This window comes from Polypterus senegalus, chromosome 9 (assembly GCF_016835505.1).
Source record: "Polypterus senegalus isolate Bchr_013 chromosome 9, ASM1683550v1, whole genome shotgun sequence".
NCBI lineage: Eukaryota > Metazoa > Chordata > Cladistia > Polypteriformes > Polypteridae > Polypterus > Polypterus senegalus.
This window is the reverse complement of record NC_053162.1, coordinates 174,358,796-174,377,215: the sequence shown is the minus strand read 5'-3', so window position 1 is coordinate 174,377,215 and position 18,420 is coordinate 174,358,796. Positions and strand designations below refer to the sequence as shown.

The following is an 18,420-nucleotide window of genomic DNA, read 5'->3' as shown; positions in this document are numbered from 1 at the left end:
AGTCCCACTTGGAATTTTGTCACTGTATAAAATGCAGAACAAATAGCGTTCCATTTTCAGAACACAACTTGTCAGCTACAAATACGGGACGATTCCGCAAAACAAAGAAGGGGTGTAAACCCTAACCCTAGATGTTTGCTTGCTGAACGAGCCGGGCGGACAAACATCCGCTAAAGGCGCTATATTTCGAACCACTTGACAAGTAAAAGAGTCGGATGAGTAATTCAGGTTACTCGAGGAGTCTTTTTCATGAATGTTAAACAAAAAAAAAATGATTAACCGCGAGCTCGCAGGCCCTCCAGTGCAAAGGTCTCGGTACTGACAAACAAAACAATTTTTTTTTTACTTTTCTATTGAACGCCTGCGCGCGCAGCTCGAGTCACGCGAAAGTGGCCTCATTTGTATCCCTCCGCTCTAAAAAAAAAAAAAAAAGACTAGCAACTTCAATGGTAGACTTTAACGTTTGAAAAAGAAGAGCTAAAATACGACAACTAGCCATTTCTACACAAAAGGAAGACGACGCTGTCGGTAAGTGTCCCGATCATTCGTCCCCGTCGCTTTATTGCCGATCCGAGGGGCGACGCGGACTATTTTTGCTTGCCCTCAGGCGGACGGCAGTGGGAGGGGTGATGAGGTGTTCAAGATGGCGGCGCCCTGTGGAGTGGAGGAACGCTGAGAGGTAAACAGGCCCCCTTTGAAAAAGAGAGGCTCCGTTTGTTGAATTCTTGACGCTATGCTTTGAATGTAATGAAGAAAAGCAGCGACATGACGGCGACTTTCAACACGCTGCACTCTCCCGGGTAGCACAGTTAAGTGTTGCGTGTTTTTGCTTGTTTGAGTAGGAAAACAACACGTCAAAAAATAAAAAGAAGTCTTCGGTTGTTGGATGAGCGGTCGCAGGTAAACGGTTCAGGGTTTAAAAAGAGCCTCGAATAGCCAGAGTCCTTCAAGTAAATCCTTTTTTGTAGAGGGGAGAGAGAGGGGAGCAGGCATGGTGCCCGCTTGTGTCACTCGATGCTCGACGAGTTTGCTGTTATTTTGTTCTGTTCTCGATTCTTTACTCGCTCCTGTTTTTTTTTAGTATCACGCGTCTGTCAGGCAGTTTCTTTGTTCCCCAGTTGTCCTCATAAATCTGGGTGCAGTTTAATCGTCCCTCTTACCGATTTGCATGGGTCCGAAATTTGCCTGTCCGCCTGGTTGACTCTTAAATCCGTCCGTGTGCACGTCAGTGGCGTCGACTCTCCGTCCAGTTACCGAAAGAATCGGACTCGTGTTAACTGCGTCTGCCTTTCTGTTAATCATATCTATCGATCGATCTTAATAGGTATATTCTATCTGCCTGTCAATATTGATATAGAGATCTATTCTATCTATCTATACATATTGCTGTAGACAGACATAGATATATACAGTATAGAGATGTGTGTGTACGGATATATAGATAATACATATAAAATGTAGTTGCACACTGTTGTAGGGCTACAGCAATCGATTAAGTAATCGAGCATTCTACTGATTATTCCACCGATTAATCGAGTAATTGGATAAGAAATACTTTTGCCCTATTTAAGATCAATAGTAGTGAGAAGTCAAGCAAAATGACTCCTTTTATTTGGCTCACTAAAAGATTGCAATATGCTGGCTTTGGAGGCAACTAGGGCCCCTTCAGGCAATCAAGAAGGGGCCGGAGTTGCCTCAAAAGCTTGCATGTTGTAATCTTTTTATTGAACCAATGAAAGATGTAATTTTTGGCTTGACTTCTTACTACATCCTTAATGACTAACGTGGTACAACACTCTAGTATTCTATATAGAGCTAAAGTAATTATAAAAGAGAAAATATCTCTTAAAATTAACAGCTAATTGATTTCCTTTATAGAGATATTTTTATTGCATAAAATTATTTGTCAAAACTAAACACATTTAAGTGCCGTGTTACTTTCCAGGTTTTAAAGAAAACCGTTTGAAACACCAAAACTAATAAATACGAAAATAATATATCAATTAAGTGACTTGAGCATGGGAAAGGTACTCAAATAAAATGTATTATTATTGTTAATTACAAAGTACTTTTAAAAAAAGGTATACCTACAGCCTAAAACTAAGGCATAAATCATTAATAATAACACATAATTGCCTTTACACCTAACTACAGCTCAGGCATAGTGTAAGCCTTTACTGTCTTCTTGGAAGGCTTTCTATCATTTGAAGGACACACACAAAAAAAGTAGTATCCCCTGGATGAGGTAGATATGGTGTGTGTGTAAGCCTGTAAAGGAGCATATGGTGGTTGCAATAAAGTTTAAAGAAACGGGAGAAAATATTAACATGCTTGTAACAGGGGCTTGCTGTTAGCTTTGATACGTTTCCTGCTATGGAAAAGAGACACTGTGATGGCTTAGATGCTGCTGGAATACACAAAAAGGACTTTGTTAAGCTTGCCAGCGTTGGATAGTGTGCTGCATTTGTTTTCTCTCTGTTTTCCTCTGTTTTGCAGTCTGTGCCATCAAATCACGTCTTGTATCCACAGCGTAAGCGTGTTGTTCGATAGTGATAATTATCTGTGCGAGACATGGTGAGCTCGCTGAGGTGTATATGGAGTAATGGAAACTTTGATGATTTTTAGTAAACTAGAAATCGTTTTAGCCCTACTGTATTGTGTGTTTATATATATATTACACATGCAATTTTGATTTTTGTTAACTTTTACACATGCCTGTAGGTTTGGAAACCTCTGGACTAAGAATATAAACCGTCTTAACATCATTGTGAAAACTAGCAGTGAAATTCTTGGTTTGCAGCAGACCTCTGTCACTATGGCTGTATCACAGTCGGGTTAGAAAGAAGGCGGACTGGATTCGGTCAGATAGTTGTTGTTCAATGCTGTCCTTCTGTGGAAGGGTTGGTGGCGACTAGGGTCTGCCCTGGATTGCTTTGTCGATTCCAATCCTGGTCCACTCCTCCTCTATCGCCCTCTCTTCTCTGCATCCCTGAATGATTTCTTTCTCCATACAGCTAGTTTTCCTTGTAATGTACAAAGTTTTAACTTTCTTACTTTATAAAGTAGTTCTTGGGTTTCATTTAGCTTCTTGAGAACCCATCTGTTAGTACGGTTTTCTTTCAGTGACGCTTGGAGCATCACATTTCGTAAGCTTCTATGTTCTTTGAGTCTGCCTGCTTGAGGGTCCATCCTTTTCATCCATATTTTGCAATTTGCCAGATAAGAACTTTATCCAGCCTGACTTTTGAACTGTTAGATATGTCTACTTCTCCAGATTGTATTCAGTGATGTCATCTTTGACCGACCCATTGCTAGGTGCTTTTTGATTTGCTGACTACATCCTCACAAAAGGTGGATCCCAGATAAATGAAGCTTGCAGCCCGTCTCACTGTCTGCCCATCAATCTTGATTTCAACCTTTTCTTGCTTCTTCACACACACCAGTCAGTCAGTAGCCATTCTCTTTATCCTAAATTTCAACTGTTGCCATTGGGTTGAATATTTAGGTTCCTGAGGGTAAAGAGCCACACATTTAAGAGCTCTTATTTTTACAGCTGTAAGCATCTTAGGTAGTAGTAGTAGTCTTGTCATTGTGAGTCATAGACAAGACAAGGAGGAAGGCCATGGAACTGTTGCTGATGAGTTTGTCCAATAATGTGATTGTTACTTTTTTTAAAATTTTTTTAAAATTTTTTCCCTTAAAGGGGGCCTAGGTTCCTTTTTATTTAATTAAGTAAATTTTGGGCATATAAATACAGCAAATATTGATAGGGTTAATTTAGTTAACATAACAATTTTTTTTTTTTGTAAATTTCTTTTATTTAATTTTTTAACTTTTAAAATCAAAATTAATTTTAAAATTAAATGAAAATTGTTGGGAAAAATTATTTAATTATTTTTTTAAATTTAAAAAAATTATTTTTAACTTAATTTTTTTGCAAACCCAGTTTTAAAAAAAATGTATTTAAAAGATTTTTTAAGGGGGAAATTTTTTAATTTTTTAATTTTTTTGAACAACCCCGGGTAAATTTAATAAATTAAATTATATTTTTATTTTAATTGTAATTTTTTATTTTTTTTTTTATTTTATTTTTTATTTTTTTTATAATAAATTTTTTGTTTTTTTTTTTTTTTGTTTTTTTTTTTTTTTTTTTTTTGTAAATTTTTTTTTTTGTTGTTTTTTTTTTTTTTTTTTTTTTTTTTTTTTTTTTTTTTTTTTAAAATTTTTTTTAATAATTTTTTTTTTTTTTTTTTTTTTAAAATTTTTTTTTTTTTTTTTAAATTTTTTTTTTTTATTTTTATGTATATATATATATATATATTTTGTTTTTTTGTAATATATATATTTTTATATTTATTTTATATATTTATATATTGTAATATTATTTTTAAAATTTTATATATTATTATATTATATTATTATTATGTAATAAATGTATTAATATTTATATATATTTATATTATTTTATATTAATATGTATTATTATTATTATTATATTTAATTTATTATATATTAAATAATTTTTTTTGTATATATTTTTAAATTATTATTTAATATTAATTATAGGATATAATAATTATTATTATATTATTAATAATTTTAAATTTTTGGGTATTATATTTTTAATATTATATTATATTATTATTATTATTAATAGAAAATTTTTTTAATTTTTTATTATAATTATTTTATATTATATAATTTTTAATATATAATATATATGTGGTATATATAATATATTTGTAATATAATATATATAGGGGTTTATTATTAAATATATGGGGAAATAAAATTTTTGTGTTATTATTTTTTTGGTGTTTTTTTTTAAAAAATTTTTTTTTTATATAATAATATGTGTTATTTATTATTTTTGGGGGTTTAAATTATATTTTTGATATATATTTTTGTTAAAAATTTATTGTATAAAATTAATAATATTATATTTTGTGTATAATTTTTTTATTAATAATAATATGTATGTATATATATATTTGTATATATTAATATGGGGTTTATATTATTATATTTTTGGGGTTTTAATATATTTTTATGTGTAAAATTATAATATGATGTATATGTTTATATATATATTGTATATATAAATTTTAGTAATATATTATTATATATTATATTTTTTTATTATTAAAATTGTTGTATTATTATATATTATTTTTATATTTTTAAATAATAATTTTAAAAATTTTAAATTTTTATTTTTGAATAATATTTTTTTTTTAAAATTTTAATATAATAATAATATTATTATTTAGTTTTTTTTTTTTTATTATTATTATGTATATTATATTATTATTATATTATATTATATATGTATGATGTATTTTGTATTATATATATTTATTTTATTATATAAAATATATATATATATATAAAAATTTTTATTATTATTATTATTATTATTATTATAAAAATATTATTATTAATATAATATATGTGTGTGTGTATATATATATATTTTGGGTGTGTATATATAAATATAAGTTTTTTAATATTATTATTTTTTTGGGTGTGTTTAAATATTATAAGTGTGTGGGGTTAATATTATTATTTGGGTGTATATATATATATATATGGTGTTAATATATATTATATGTGTTTATATTATTATATATATGTGTGTTATATAATATTGTGTGTTTATATTATTATTTGTGTGTATATATATATATATTGTGTGTATATATATATATTTTGTGTGTATATAATATAATATATGTGTTTATATATATATATATATTTTTTAATATAAAAAAAGTGTATTATTAATATATATGTGTATATATATATATTTTTTATATATATATATATATATATATTTTGTGGGGTTATATATATATATATCAGTCATGTAAAAATTGACCCCCCTTTGAAAAATGGGTTTTTTTTTTTTAATAAAGGGTTTTTTTCATCTCCGTTTCAAAATACAGAAAATTAAAGAATCCAACAAAAAAAAAAACTGGGGAAAAGTCTTTCAAGATCTTCTGTAAATGCATTCTCAAAAGCCTATTCTAACTGAAAAAAAAAGAAGACATTCCCCTAATAGGAGTCTTCCCCTTTGGGTAAAAAATAACTGCAGGAGACGGTTCTTGTAGCCATCTACCAGTCTTACAGGGTCAAAAATTTTTTACCTCCTCGGGGAACTTTTCGTGAGATTTTGGGGGTTTCCCCGCAACCCCTTTTTCAATCACCCAAGCATCCAAGGGGATTCAAATTGACTTTGACTTGGCCATTCCAGGACCCCCATTTCTTTTTTTCCCCAAATTTTTGGTTGATTTAAAAATTTTTGGGTTTGTCGTTGCAGGGTCCAGTTCCCTTCATTTTAATTTTCAACATGGTCCTTGTTTTTGCCCCTTTCGATACAGTAAATTCCCGGGCGATGGTGAGCTGACGGCCCTGTGCGAAAAGCCCCCCAAAATGAATTTCCACCTCCATGTTTCAAGGGTTTGGGTTCTTTTTTTGGGAATGTTTTGGTTTTCGAAACATGTCCTCTCTGTTGGCCCAAAATAATTTTTTGACTCATCTGCCCAAAGCTTTCCGAAGTCCGGTTTTTTAAACTTTATTCGGGAAAAACGTCGGCCCGGTTTTTTAAAAGAAAAGGTTTTCCTCCTTACACCCCCCATCAAGAAACGGCCAGTCTTTTTTGATTGTAGAGGCATGATTTTCAAAACAGTAGCCAGAGCCTGTATTTTTTAGATGACACTTTGGGGTTTGGAATTTTTGCATCTTGGGTCTGTCTTGGGGTGAATTTCCTCCCAGTCCGGGCATGGGGGGTTTTGGCCCCCACTTGAGACTATTTCCCGAAGGGGGGGCTGTTTCAAAATTTTTTGAGATCCCTTCCCAGATCATAGGCCTAAATCTTTCTGAAGTCCTCTGAACCCTTTTTTTTCCCCCCAGGTGCTCCCTCACCAAACAGTCGGGAGCACACCAAACAAAATGCCCAAATTTAAATAGGAACCTCATTCAAATGCAGAGTAACGATCTACAAATTATGTGCACCGGTGGAAAACCTGTGTGAGATCTGAGCCAATTTAAGAGGGGGTTAATGTGGGGTGTCCCTTTTTTAGTTAGAATAGGATTTTTTAGAATGACATTTTAAAAGATCTTGAAAAGACTTTTCTTCGTTTTTTGTTTGGGATTACTTTAACTTTATTGTTGAAAGGGTGAAATAACCATTTATTAAAATGTTACAAAAAAACATGCTTTAAAGGGTGTCCTAATGTTTTCAATATGTATATTATATATATATATATATATATATATAATATGTTTTATTTTTTATATATGTATATATGTTATATATTTGTTTTTAAAATGTATATATATAGTAAATAAGTACTATTATTATATGTTATAATGGTTTTTAATATATGGTATATATGTGTATATAGTTATATTAATATGATATATAATTAATGTATATATATTATGTGTTAAAATGTTATATATATATATGTGTATATATATGTATATAATATTGTTTTATAATGTATATATATATTTATATATGTATAATATATATGTGTATATATATGTATATATATATATTTTTATATATTATATATATATATATTGTATATATATGTATATATATATATATATGTGTTTTATATGTATATTTTTTTTTTTTTTTTTTTTTGTTTTTGTTTTGGGGGTTTTTGTTAAATTTTGGTTTTTTTTTTTGTTTTTGTTTTTTTGTTTTTGTTTAATTTTTTTTTTTAAAATTTTTTGTTTTGTTTTTTTTGTGTTTTTTGGGATTAAATTTGTTTTTTGTTTTTTGTAATTTTGTAATTTTTTTGTGTATTAATGATTTTTAAAGTGTTTTTTTTTATTTTATATTGTATATATATTTTATTATTGTGTATATATTGTATATATATATATATATATGTGTATATTATGTATAAAATAAAAATATATGTATATATGTATAATATATAATATAATATGTGTATATATATGTATATATATGTATATATATTTAAAATATTGTATATATATGATATATAGTGTATATATATGTTTTATATATGTTATATATATGTTTATATATTATATATTTTTTATATTGTTAATATATTAAGGAAAAGGATATATATATATTGTATATATATATATATATTTATATATAGTAAAAAAAAATGTATATATATGTATATATATATATTGTATATATATGTATATATATATATTTGGGATATATATGTTTTTTATATATATGTGTAATATATATATATATATGTAAAATATATGTATATATATATATGATATTATATTAATAAAAATTTAAAATTTATTATATATATTTTTAAAATTATTTATTAAAAATATTGTTAATAATGTAAAATAATATATTGAAATAGATATATATATATGTGTATATTATGATATATATAATATATATTTATTATATATTAATATATATATAATAGTGATATATATGTAATAATATATGTTTTTTTATATTGTATATATTTTTATTATATATATTATAAATATTTATATATTGATATATATTAATTTTATAAAATATATATTATATTATTATGTTTTATTGTTAAAAATAATATTATAATATATTTATATATTTAATATATTATTAATAATAAATATTATATATATATATTATTAAATATATATATATATATATATTTAATAAATATATATATTATAATTAAAATATAATAAATATTTTATAAAATAAACACATTAAAATTAAAATTTTATTAAAAATATATACAACATAAAACAATTTTAAATATACATTATTACATTATTATACATATATAATATATATATTATAATATAATATATATAAAATAACAAAAATAATATAATATAATTATATAAATATTTATTTATAATATATTTTAAATATATATATAATAATATATATATTTTTAATTTTAAAATATATATATATTTATATATATATTTATATTATTATATATATATTGTTATATTTATTAAAATATATGTATATTTTTAAAATATATTTTATTATTTTTAATTTTATATTGTGTATATATATATATATTGTATGTTTATATAATATGTTTTGTTTTATATATATTATATATGTGTATATATAAAATTTTGTTATATTTATATATATATTTTATATTTTTTAAAAAACAATATATAAAATATATATTTTCATATTATATATAAAAAATATTTGTATATGTGGGTTAAATTATATTTAGTGATAAATTAATATAGTTGTTTTTATGTTTTTAATTAATTTTAAAATTTTTTTTTTAATTTTTTTAAATTTCAAATTAAATTAAAATTATTTTTTTTTATTTTATATTTAAAAATTTTAAAGGGTTGTATATTTTTTAACTTTTTCTTTAAAACCCAAAAAATCCCAAAAATTTTTTTTTTTATAAAATTCCAACCCCATTTTAATTTTTTTCCCCAATTCTTTTTAAAAATATTTTCCCAGTATTAACCCGTTTTTTATTTACCCGGGTTTCCCCCAAAGGGAAAAAAAAAAAAATTTTTTTTCTTTGGCTCAAAAGGGCCTTTTAAACCGGGGCCCGGGGGCCCCCGCTTTATTTTTTAGTTTTTTTTGGGAATCCGGGTTTACAAAACTAAGTTAAATTTATTTTGGGCCGTTTTTTACTTTAAAATTGGGGGGCCCCGATTGTGGGGTTAAAAAGAAAAAGGTTTTTAAAATAAGCATTAGACGGACTTTTGTTTTTTATTTTTCCCGGGGCCATCAAGTTTTTTTTCCCAAAATTTTGTGGGAAAACCCCAGTTTTAAGGAAATTTATTCAAATTTTTTCCACGGGGCCCCAAAAAAAATTTTAAAAATAAAAGAAAAGACCAAAAATTTTTTAAAACCCCCGGATTGGTTTTGGGGCCTAGTTTTTAAAGGAAGGGATTTTTCCCCAACAAACTTTTTTTGGCTAATTTCAAATGTGTAAAAATAGGCCCACTTTTTTGGGCTTTCGCCCCCAGCCTCTTTCATCCTTCTTTTGCCCTTTTTTTTAATGTTTTATGGTCCCCGGTGGCTTTTTCCCAACTTTGGAAACACAAAACCCCATTTTTCCCAAAGAAGTGACGTTTTAATATTTCTTTTTTGTATCCCGACGGCGGGGGAGGTTTAAAAAGGGTAGAAAGAAAAAGGGGAATTTTTAATACCTTTTGCCGGCATAAAATTTTTTTTATTGTTTTGTTCTCAAAATTTATATTTATTTTTTCTTGGGCGCTTTTGGGAGTCTTTTGGTTCGTTGGGGGTTTTCGGGGGGGTTTTCCCAAAAACCCCCAAAAGGAAATTTCATTCATAAATTTTTGGGGGCCCCTTTTATGCCCTTCCCTTTTTTTTCCCCTCCCCTTTTTTAAGGACTGAATGTGCCTTTTTTTTTCCCCGGGGGGTTTGGGGAATTGAAATTTTAGGTTTGTTTCCCAAAGTAAAATTTTAGAAATTTAAAATTTTTTTTAATTTAAAAATTTTTTATAATTTTTTTTTTAAAATTTAAATTATAAAATTTTATTTTTGTTATTGGAAATATTATATTATTTATTTAATTTATTATTATTTTAAAATTTTTATTTATTTTTAAAAAAATTATTTTTTTAAAAGTTTAATTTTTAAAAATTTTTTAAAAATTTTTTTTTTTTTTTTTGGGTTTTTTTTTGGGGTTTTTTTTTTTTTTTTTTTTGTTTTTGTTTTTTTGGGTTTTTTTTTTTAAAAAAGTTTGTTTTAATTTTTGGGGTTTTTTATAAAATTTAAAAATTTTGTTTTTAAAATGTATTAAATTAAAATTTGAATTTATTTAAAAATTAAATTATATATATATTATAGGGTTTTTTTATTATATATAGTGATATATATATATATATATTTTATATATATATATATATATATATATATATTTTTTTATATATATATATATATGTATATTATTATTATTATATATATATTTTTATTATATAATTTATATTATATAAAATAATATGTAATAATAAAATATATATATGTATATATTTTATATATATTTTATTTTTTATATTTTTTTGTTATTATATTTTTTTTTATATTATATTTATTTTTTATAAAATATTATTTTAAAGTTTTTAATTTTTTTTTAAAATATTTTTTTTAAAATTTTATATATATATTTTTTTGAATATATATATTATTTTTTTTTTTTAAATTTTTATATATATATATATATATATTTTATATATTATATTGTTATTATTATATTATTATGAATATTATTTATATGTATGTATATTATATAATATGTATGTATAATATTTTTTATATATATATATGTGTTTATGTATTATTATATATATTGTATTATTAATAATTTATTTATGTATTTATTTATTTGTTGTATTTATATATATATGTGTTTTTATATATATATATATTTATATTTTATATTATGGTTGTATATATTTTATAATCAGGGTTCTTAATTTTTTATTTTTATTTTTTTATAATTTTAAATTAATTATAATTTTATTTATTATTTAATTATTATATGTTTATTTATTTTTTTGTACTAAAATTTTTTAAAGGAGGTTTCGAAAAAAAAGGGGGAAAAATATAAAATTTTTTAATATAAAATTTACAGTTTAGTTAATTTTTTAAATAATTTTAAATGAAATGTTTTAAAGGGAAAAAATCAAAATTTTGTTGATTAAGGTTTTGATAAGGGGTTTTAAGTTTTGGGTGTTTAATTTTATATAGATGAATATGAAATTTAAATTGATGTTTTGAAAATTTTTAATCTGCATTTTATTGTTTTTAATTTTAGGGTTTAGAGATAAAGATTTTTAAAATTTTTGTTTTATTTATTGGGTTGTATAGAAATTTAAAGGTTTAAAAATTTTTTAAAAATATTTTATTAAATTTTTGGTTTTTTTGGTGTAAAAATAGATTTAAAAAGTTTAAAAATTTGAAAATTGGGAATTTTAAAAAATATTGATTAAAAAAAATACCAAAATTAATTCCCCCTTTTAAAAGAAAAAAATTTTTTTTGTTGTTTTTAAAAAAAGGGGGGTTTTTTTAACATTCCAAACCCCTTTTCAGGAAAAAAAAAAAAAAAGGTTTTAAAATTGGGGGCCTTTTATTTTGGGGAAAGGTTGGAAATATATATATATATATATCTATATATCTATATATATCTATATATATATATTCATATATCTATATATATATATATATATATATATATATATATATATATAATATAGTGTGTGTATATGATAGCACTGATTGTCAGCTGTTGTGTCTTGGCTTATTTTATTGTATCTTTGTAACAGCGCCTATGTTTTGTTCTTCTGCAATCAAATTTCCCTCTGGGATAATTAATCTGTATAATTTATCTAGATGATACGCCTTCCATTTAAAACTTAGTCTCCAGTGCATGTTTTCATTTATCTGTTTTGCTACTAACCTGTACTTAGAATGGAAACTGACCCAACAAGATAAAGAGAAAAGAGGGTGACACGCCAAACTGCCTTAAAGAAGTTTAGTGTTTTAGAGTGATGCCAAAGGTGTGACAGTCTTGTGAAGGAGATGGTAGCTTAATTTTACACATGCCACTGATGCCACTCCTGAGAGTGAGGTTGGTAACCCAGTGCAGTGCATTCCTATGAAAACAGAGGCTCTTACTCTCTGTGGTCATAAGTTCCCTGGGCATCTTTTGAATAGAGTATTGTGTACCCCGATGTACTTTGGCTGTGGCACATTTTGCAGTATAAAGATGCAAGATCAGATATAATCTGCAGCATGTGGCTCAGTGTTTTTGCTATAGCTTTGAATGCAGAGTCCTGTCCATTTCTATTTGTTTTGATACTCTCTTCCAAAGGCTCTGTCAACCAAGACTAAATGTACTTTTTACCAGTTTGTTGTTTTAGTTCTACCTCTGGTTGTTAATCAGAAATATAGCAGATTGTTAAAAAAAAGTTTTGAGTATAATATATGCAAAATTGAAAGTGATTTTTTCAGATGTACAGAACATAGACTTTAAAATGCATCACACACAGTTTGGTACTTCAAACTTGACAGACTGTGCAGAAACAGATGATCTGTAGCTGATAAAAAGAGGTTAACACAATAACCTGCAGGAAGAAAGCTGTAGAATTAGAGGGCACCTTTTTGATGCAACAGTTGGTGTTGTTTGTTTGTGACATTTCAGTTGCAGTGTTCTCAGTATGTATTTCATTTCAGTTCACTCATACAGTTGAAAGATATGCATTAGGTATAATTATTGACTTAAAATTGACTCGGTGAAAGTGTGTGCTGTGATGGACTGGTGTCTCATCTAGGGTTTGTTACTGTCTCAAACCCAGTGTCATCCATCTGTCCATCCATATTTCTATCTTCTAAACCTGCTTTATGCTTATGCTGAGTAAGGTTATGGGGAAGCTGGAGCCCATCCCAGCAAGCAATGGGCCAATTTGGTAATGTATAGGAAATTTTAGATCCGTTTTAGTTTAGCACTATATCGCAATATTACTTACTTTGTAAAGCTCGGTATGATAGCATATATTGGTGTTGGTGCTGTGTTATAGTGGAATTGACTAACTGCCACTCTGGTATGATTCATACTACAGTATATCTAAACATATACTTGTAAATTATATAAAAATACAAACTTAATCAACAGAGAACACATTTTAAATTATGGCTCAAGGTGTTTGATATATAACTTACCCAAAAGGTTTGATGTAAAGTAAAACTTAATGGCCCTTGGGCTGCACATGGGTCATGGCTTCTGTTAGTACTTATATGGAGGCAAGGGTGGTGGATTACTGATTTGACCTTCTCCCTCACAACTTTAGAGTCCTGAATTTGAATTGTCACAGCTTTGTGTGGATTTTCTATATATTCCCACAGTCCGTGTATTGCAAAGCCCACCACAGTGTTGCAGGTTTTTTTTTTTTTTTCCCCGCATGCCAAAAACACATGAGTATTAAATTAATCGATAACTCTAAAAAAGCCCAGTAGGAGTGTCCCTGCCATTGTTAGTTCACACCCTGCATCCACTTCTGTCCAGACACTGAACTGCATAAGGGCTTGACAAAATGAATGAATGAATGAATGGATAGGTTATATGCCCATAACATTAATTGGTGCTTTATTTAAAAAGTTAAAATATGTATATTACAATTATATTTCACGTGAGGAATTTAACTTCATGCTGTGTCTTAATATTTTTGTCTAAGCGCTTGTCATGGTAATTACGCTATATAAAATTCATTACTGCTTGGTGTGTATGTATTTTTGGCAGCACATTTTCGCAGTGCGCAGCATCTCCACATGCATTAACAATATAGAACTATATTGCATTTCTCTTTATAGGGAAAATGTTAAAGGTGAGGTTAAAGATGCAAGGTTTTGTTTTGGCTGTGTAGCCTTCATCAGGTGTGTCTGCCTTTTGATTGCTTTTGTTGACAGTATGACCTCTGTTAAATATTGTCCAAACCCAAGTAAGTATCATTTTGTGTCTCTTCTTGGTGTTCACTACAAATCCAGAAATCACAGTGCTTATTTCCTAAGTGAAAATGTAGTACACAGGATAAATGATGCCGTAAGGTGCAATTGTCCAGTACATTGTATTCACGGCACGCATTTTGTTTTACTTTTTGTAGAACGACCTAATATCTTGGTTTATACCAAGTAATTACATTTCCACCCTTATTTTGCTTGCTTATTTAACTGGTTGAAAGATTTTTTTTTTTTGTGGAAATTGTTCTGTGTGTATGTGTGTGTAATATAGTTTGCTAAAAACTCAAATACATGGTTTATTCCAACACTGTTTTTAATTACAGAAAGAGAGAGATAGTGTCTGTAAGTAATCAACAAAAGTGGGGACACCTGTAGAAATTTTTTACATTAACTTTCAAGGCTTATTAACTTGCTGCAGCAAAGCTGTAAGTTGTTAACTCATTACTTATCTGAAAGTTATATATTTTTTTAACTGTTGGTGTCCTAATTTTTTATTTTTTTTTAAACCTCTGGTATTTTACCACTTAGTTTTGAACTATTTCAGTTTATTCACTGGACTTAAGCTGCTTAAATTTCAATTAAAAACTGAAAAAATGGTGATGGCCTAAAGCCATTGACTGTGTGTGTGTGTGTGTGTGTGTGTGTGTGTGTGTGTGTGTGTATGTGTGTGTGTATGTATATATATATATATGTGTATGTATATGTTGAGAGAGAGAGACATCTCTATATAAATAGCAATATAGATATAAGTAAAATTTTGCCTAACCTCTTTGTAGACAGAAGTGTTCTGGGGATAAAAAGCACAAGTATTTTGCACCAAGGCGATCTGAAACACATGGGTGTTGATTTTAAGTGTAGCAGAATAATCACAACTGCAATGGGTGTTGTAGTTAAGGCTTTGGCTGTCAAAACTTGATGGTGTGGATTGAAATCCCATTGCCGCCTCTAATACTGTATGACCATGAGCAAGTCTCTTCACTTGTCTGTGCTCCAACTGCACATTGGGAGTTGAAACATAATAGAAGTGCAACATTTGAGATATAATTAGTTATAAGTCCCCTCTGGATAAAGGCATCAGCCAGATAATATTTAGTATTGTTTGTTTGGTTCAGTGGGGGGAGAAAACCTTCTGATTTGTTTGAAACATGGGTGCGTTTTATCTGCTCTGTCAGAAATGCCTGTAAAATGTTTGCCAAACAAACAAAATGCAAATTGTAAATTATTTTGTTCTTACCTTTTGAATGAATAAATTCTTTAACTCCAGCGGTTTTCTTGCTAGCTTATCCCTTTCAAGTTTTGAGCCGATGGGGTCTAATTTGATAGTCTAATTCGATAGTTACAGCTTCAATGGAATTGTGATGCATTTCATGTCATATAGTCATTTGAACAGAAGCAATTGTAAAACTTCATTCAAACTGACAATTTCTTTGGACTTTGGCTGGAACTCTCAGATTTGTTGTGGCGTTTTAAATAAATATTCAACAGGTTTTTTTTTTTTTTGTGCTCTATATAATTCAGCCCAAAAATATCCATAGATTGCACAATGGGCTTCTTTATGTGCAAGTACAAAACTTAAAAGATGAATTTATTGCACCTATAAAGTCTGTAGTACTAGGGTACCGCGTTAGCCATTTTGGATGTAACCATAACCCTAACCCTTCTTGCCTAAAGGAGCCTGAATTGCCTCAAAAGCTTGCATATTGTAATCTTTTTAGTTAGCCAATAAAAGGTGTCACTTTGCTTGCTTGACTTGTCTTTGCACCTTTAAAAAAGGTGTATTTCAAAGCAGCCAGTGTAAGGGTAGTATAGGATAATAAAGTATATTGTATATAAATCAGTATATACGGTAATTAGAAGTGTTGTATTTTTATGTACACTAAATGGTGGCAAATTACAATTTAAATTCTTATAGTAGTTTAAAGGGCCAAACATTGTCAAAATGTATGAAGGTCATGACCCTGCAGTGCTGTGTCTATTTTGCTTTTTTGCAAAATATTCACACTTCCAAATGTGCAGTGCAAATAGTTGTTGGGATCCTTGCAGGCATCAGTGCAGTGCACATTTCATTTGATTTCAGGCCTAAACTTTAATATTTGATCTTTTGATTACCCAGCCTCCACCTCTGTGCCAAAATACTGCCCTGTGCCAGTACAGTACAGTATTGAAACCTCAAAACAAAGTGACTTGCCTAGATGTTGTGATGAATCCAGGCCACAATTCCCACATCCCTTTTTCTGGTAATATTTAAATTTGCATGACAGCACATGTTTTAGATGACTGAATTTATGCATCCAAAGGGGGTGAACTTGTGAGGAGACTTTAAAGGAGAGAAATGCTTTGATACCTTGCAGGGTTGTCTGATCAAGTTAAAACTAGAGAAATTAGCTGCTGACTTCAACTGCTGCAGTGGTGTTTAGTCATTTTGGAAGAAGCAAAAACCAGAAATATCACTAAACTTTTCACCGCTAATGCGACGTTTTTGAATCCTGTGACTCATTGTCAGGATTTGGGGGAGCTTTGCATATTCTCCTTGTGTAAGTATACGTGGTTGTCTAGGTAGTCTGGCTATCCTCCCATGACCCAAACACGTGTATTAGATTGATGGCCTAGTGACTGAGTGAAAAAGTGTGCTCTGTGATAGACTGGTGCCCAGCCCTGGACTATACCTTTGTATTTCATGATTGCCTCTGTGGAGTACAATTACTTTGTAGAATGTCCATTTGAGACCTAATAGATGGATACCTGGTGTTTATTGCTGATTGGAGGAAAAATACAAGACTTCAATGTGAGTTTTTTTTTTTTTTGTTTGTTTTCCACATTATAGTAGGCTACTCATCTGTTCAGTTTCCCACATTCCCTTTATTCTTTTCTAGTTGTCTCCTTGCCTGTATAATTAGCTACAGATCTTGATGAAGGTGTTCAGCAGCAAGTTTTCATTTTTTTTCCACGCTCCTTTAGTCTTTGGTACATCCTATATAGGAATATAGTAGAACCTCTGCTCACGAACGTTTCCGAACATGTAAAAATCGGGCTATGATCAAAAAGTTTGCCAAAATTTTGCATCTGTTCACGACCACACGCTCTGGTGGCGAACAAAAACACTGGCGGCCAGTTTCACTACATGCGTTCATACATGCCAATGATCTCCCATTCTCCGTTTCCCATTTTCTTTTGTTTGCCCAAGAGAAGTGGCATTTAATTTATTTTTCCCTGTGCTTAAAACTCATTAAAAAAAAAAAGTGTTTACAGTGAGCGGTTCATAAGGGTCTAGTGTGAACACTTACAATGTTAGTTTTCTCTGTTGTTCAAGGGTTTCTCAGTCTTATTCGAAGTTTTTACATTTAGTTTACTATTATACTGTGCATTCTATGGTATAATTAACTCTTTGTGTGCTGAAAAAAATATATATTTACATACAGTTCGTACAGTGTGGAACGGATTAATTGTATTTACATACAATCTTATGGGGAAATTACATTTGGGTCGCGACAAAATCGGGTCGTGTCCAGAGTTTTGGAATGAATTACGGTCGTGACCAAAGGTACCACTGTACTTGTTTTTAACCGCTGACTTGCTAACATTCAACTGTTACTTTTACTGTGCTATTAAAGATAGCAATTAGTCTGATCCTGTTTGAATTTCTCTTTAGACTTCTGTAGCCGTGATTACTCCATAAGGACAAATTCTTAAAGCTAAAATCAGTAGTCCTATTCTATTTTTTTTTTTTTTTTTATTCAGTCTTATTTATTGCCACTTGAAACTATGTAGTAGTACAGTCAGTAAAATGTTTTAGACACGAGTGCTCCTTTTTTATGTGGGTAATTGGGTTTACATATGAAAGTCTTCTACCACTGCACAGAGTGGCAAAAGGGTTTTGTTTTGTCTTCTGTTTTTAGTTTGCTCTGTGTTGACCCACCACTTTTGTG

General features: G+C 28.3%; 1 protein-coding gene across 1 annotated transcript in view; it reads left to right on the top strand.

The window, feature by feature from the left end:
• Positions 1-593: 593 nt before the first annotated feature.
• Positions 594-18,420, top strand: part of LOC120536016 (hamartin-like) — a 64,004-nt gene continuing 46,177 nt past the window's right edge. Inside the window, exon 1 of the mRNA XM_039764301.1 lies at positions 594-679. The gene's annotated coding sequence lies outside the window, so the exon portion shown is untranslated. The remainder of the gene's footprint in view (positions 680-18,420) is intronic.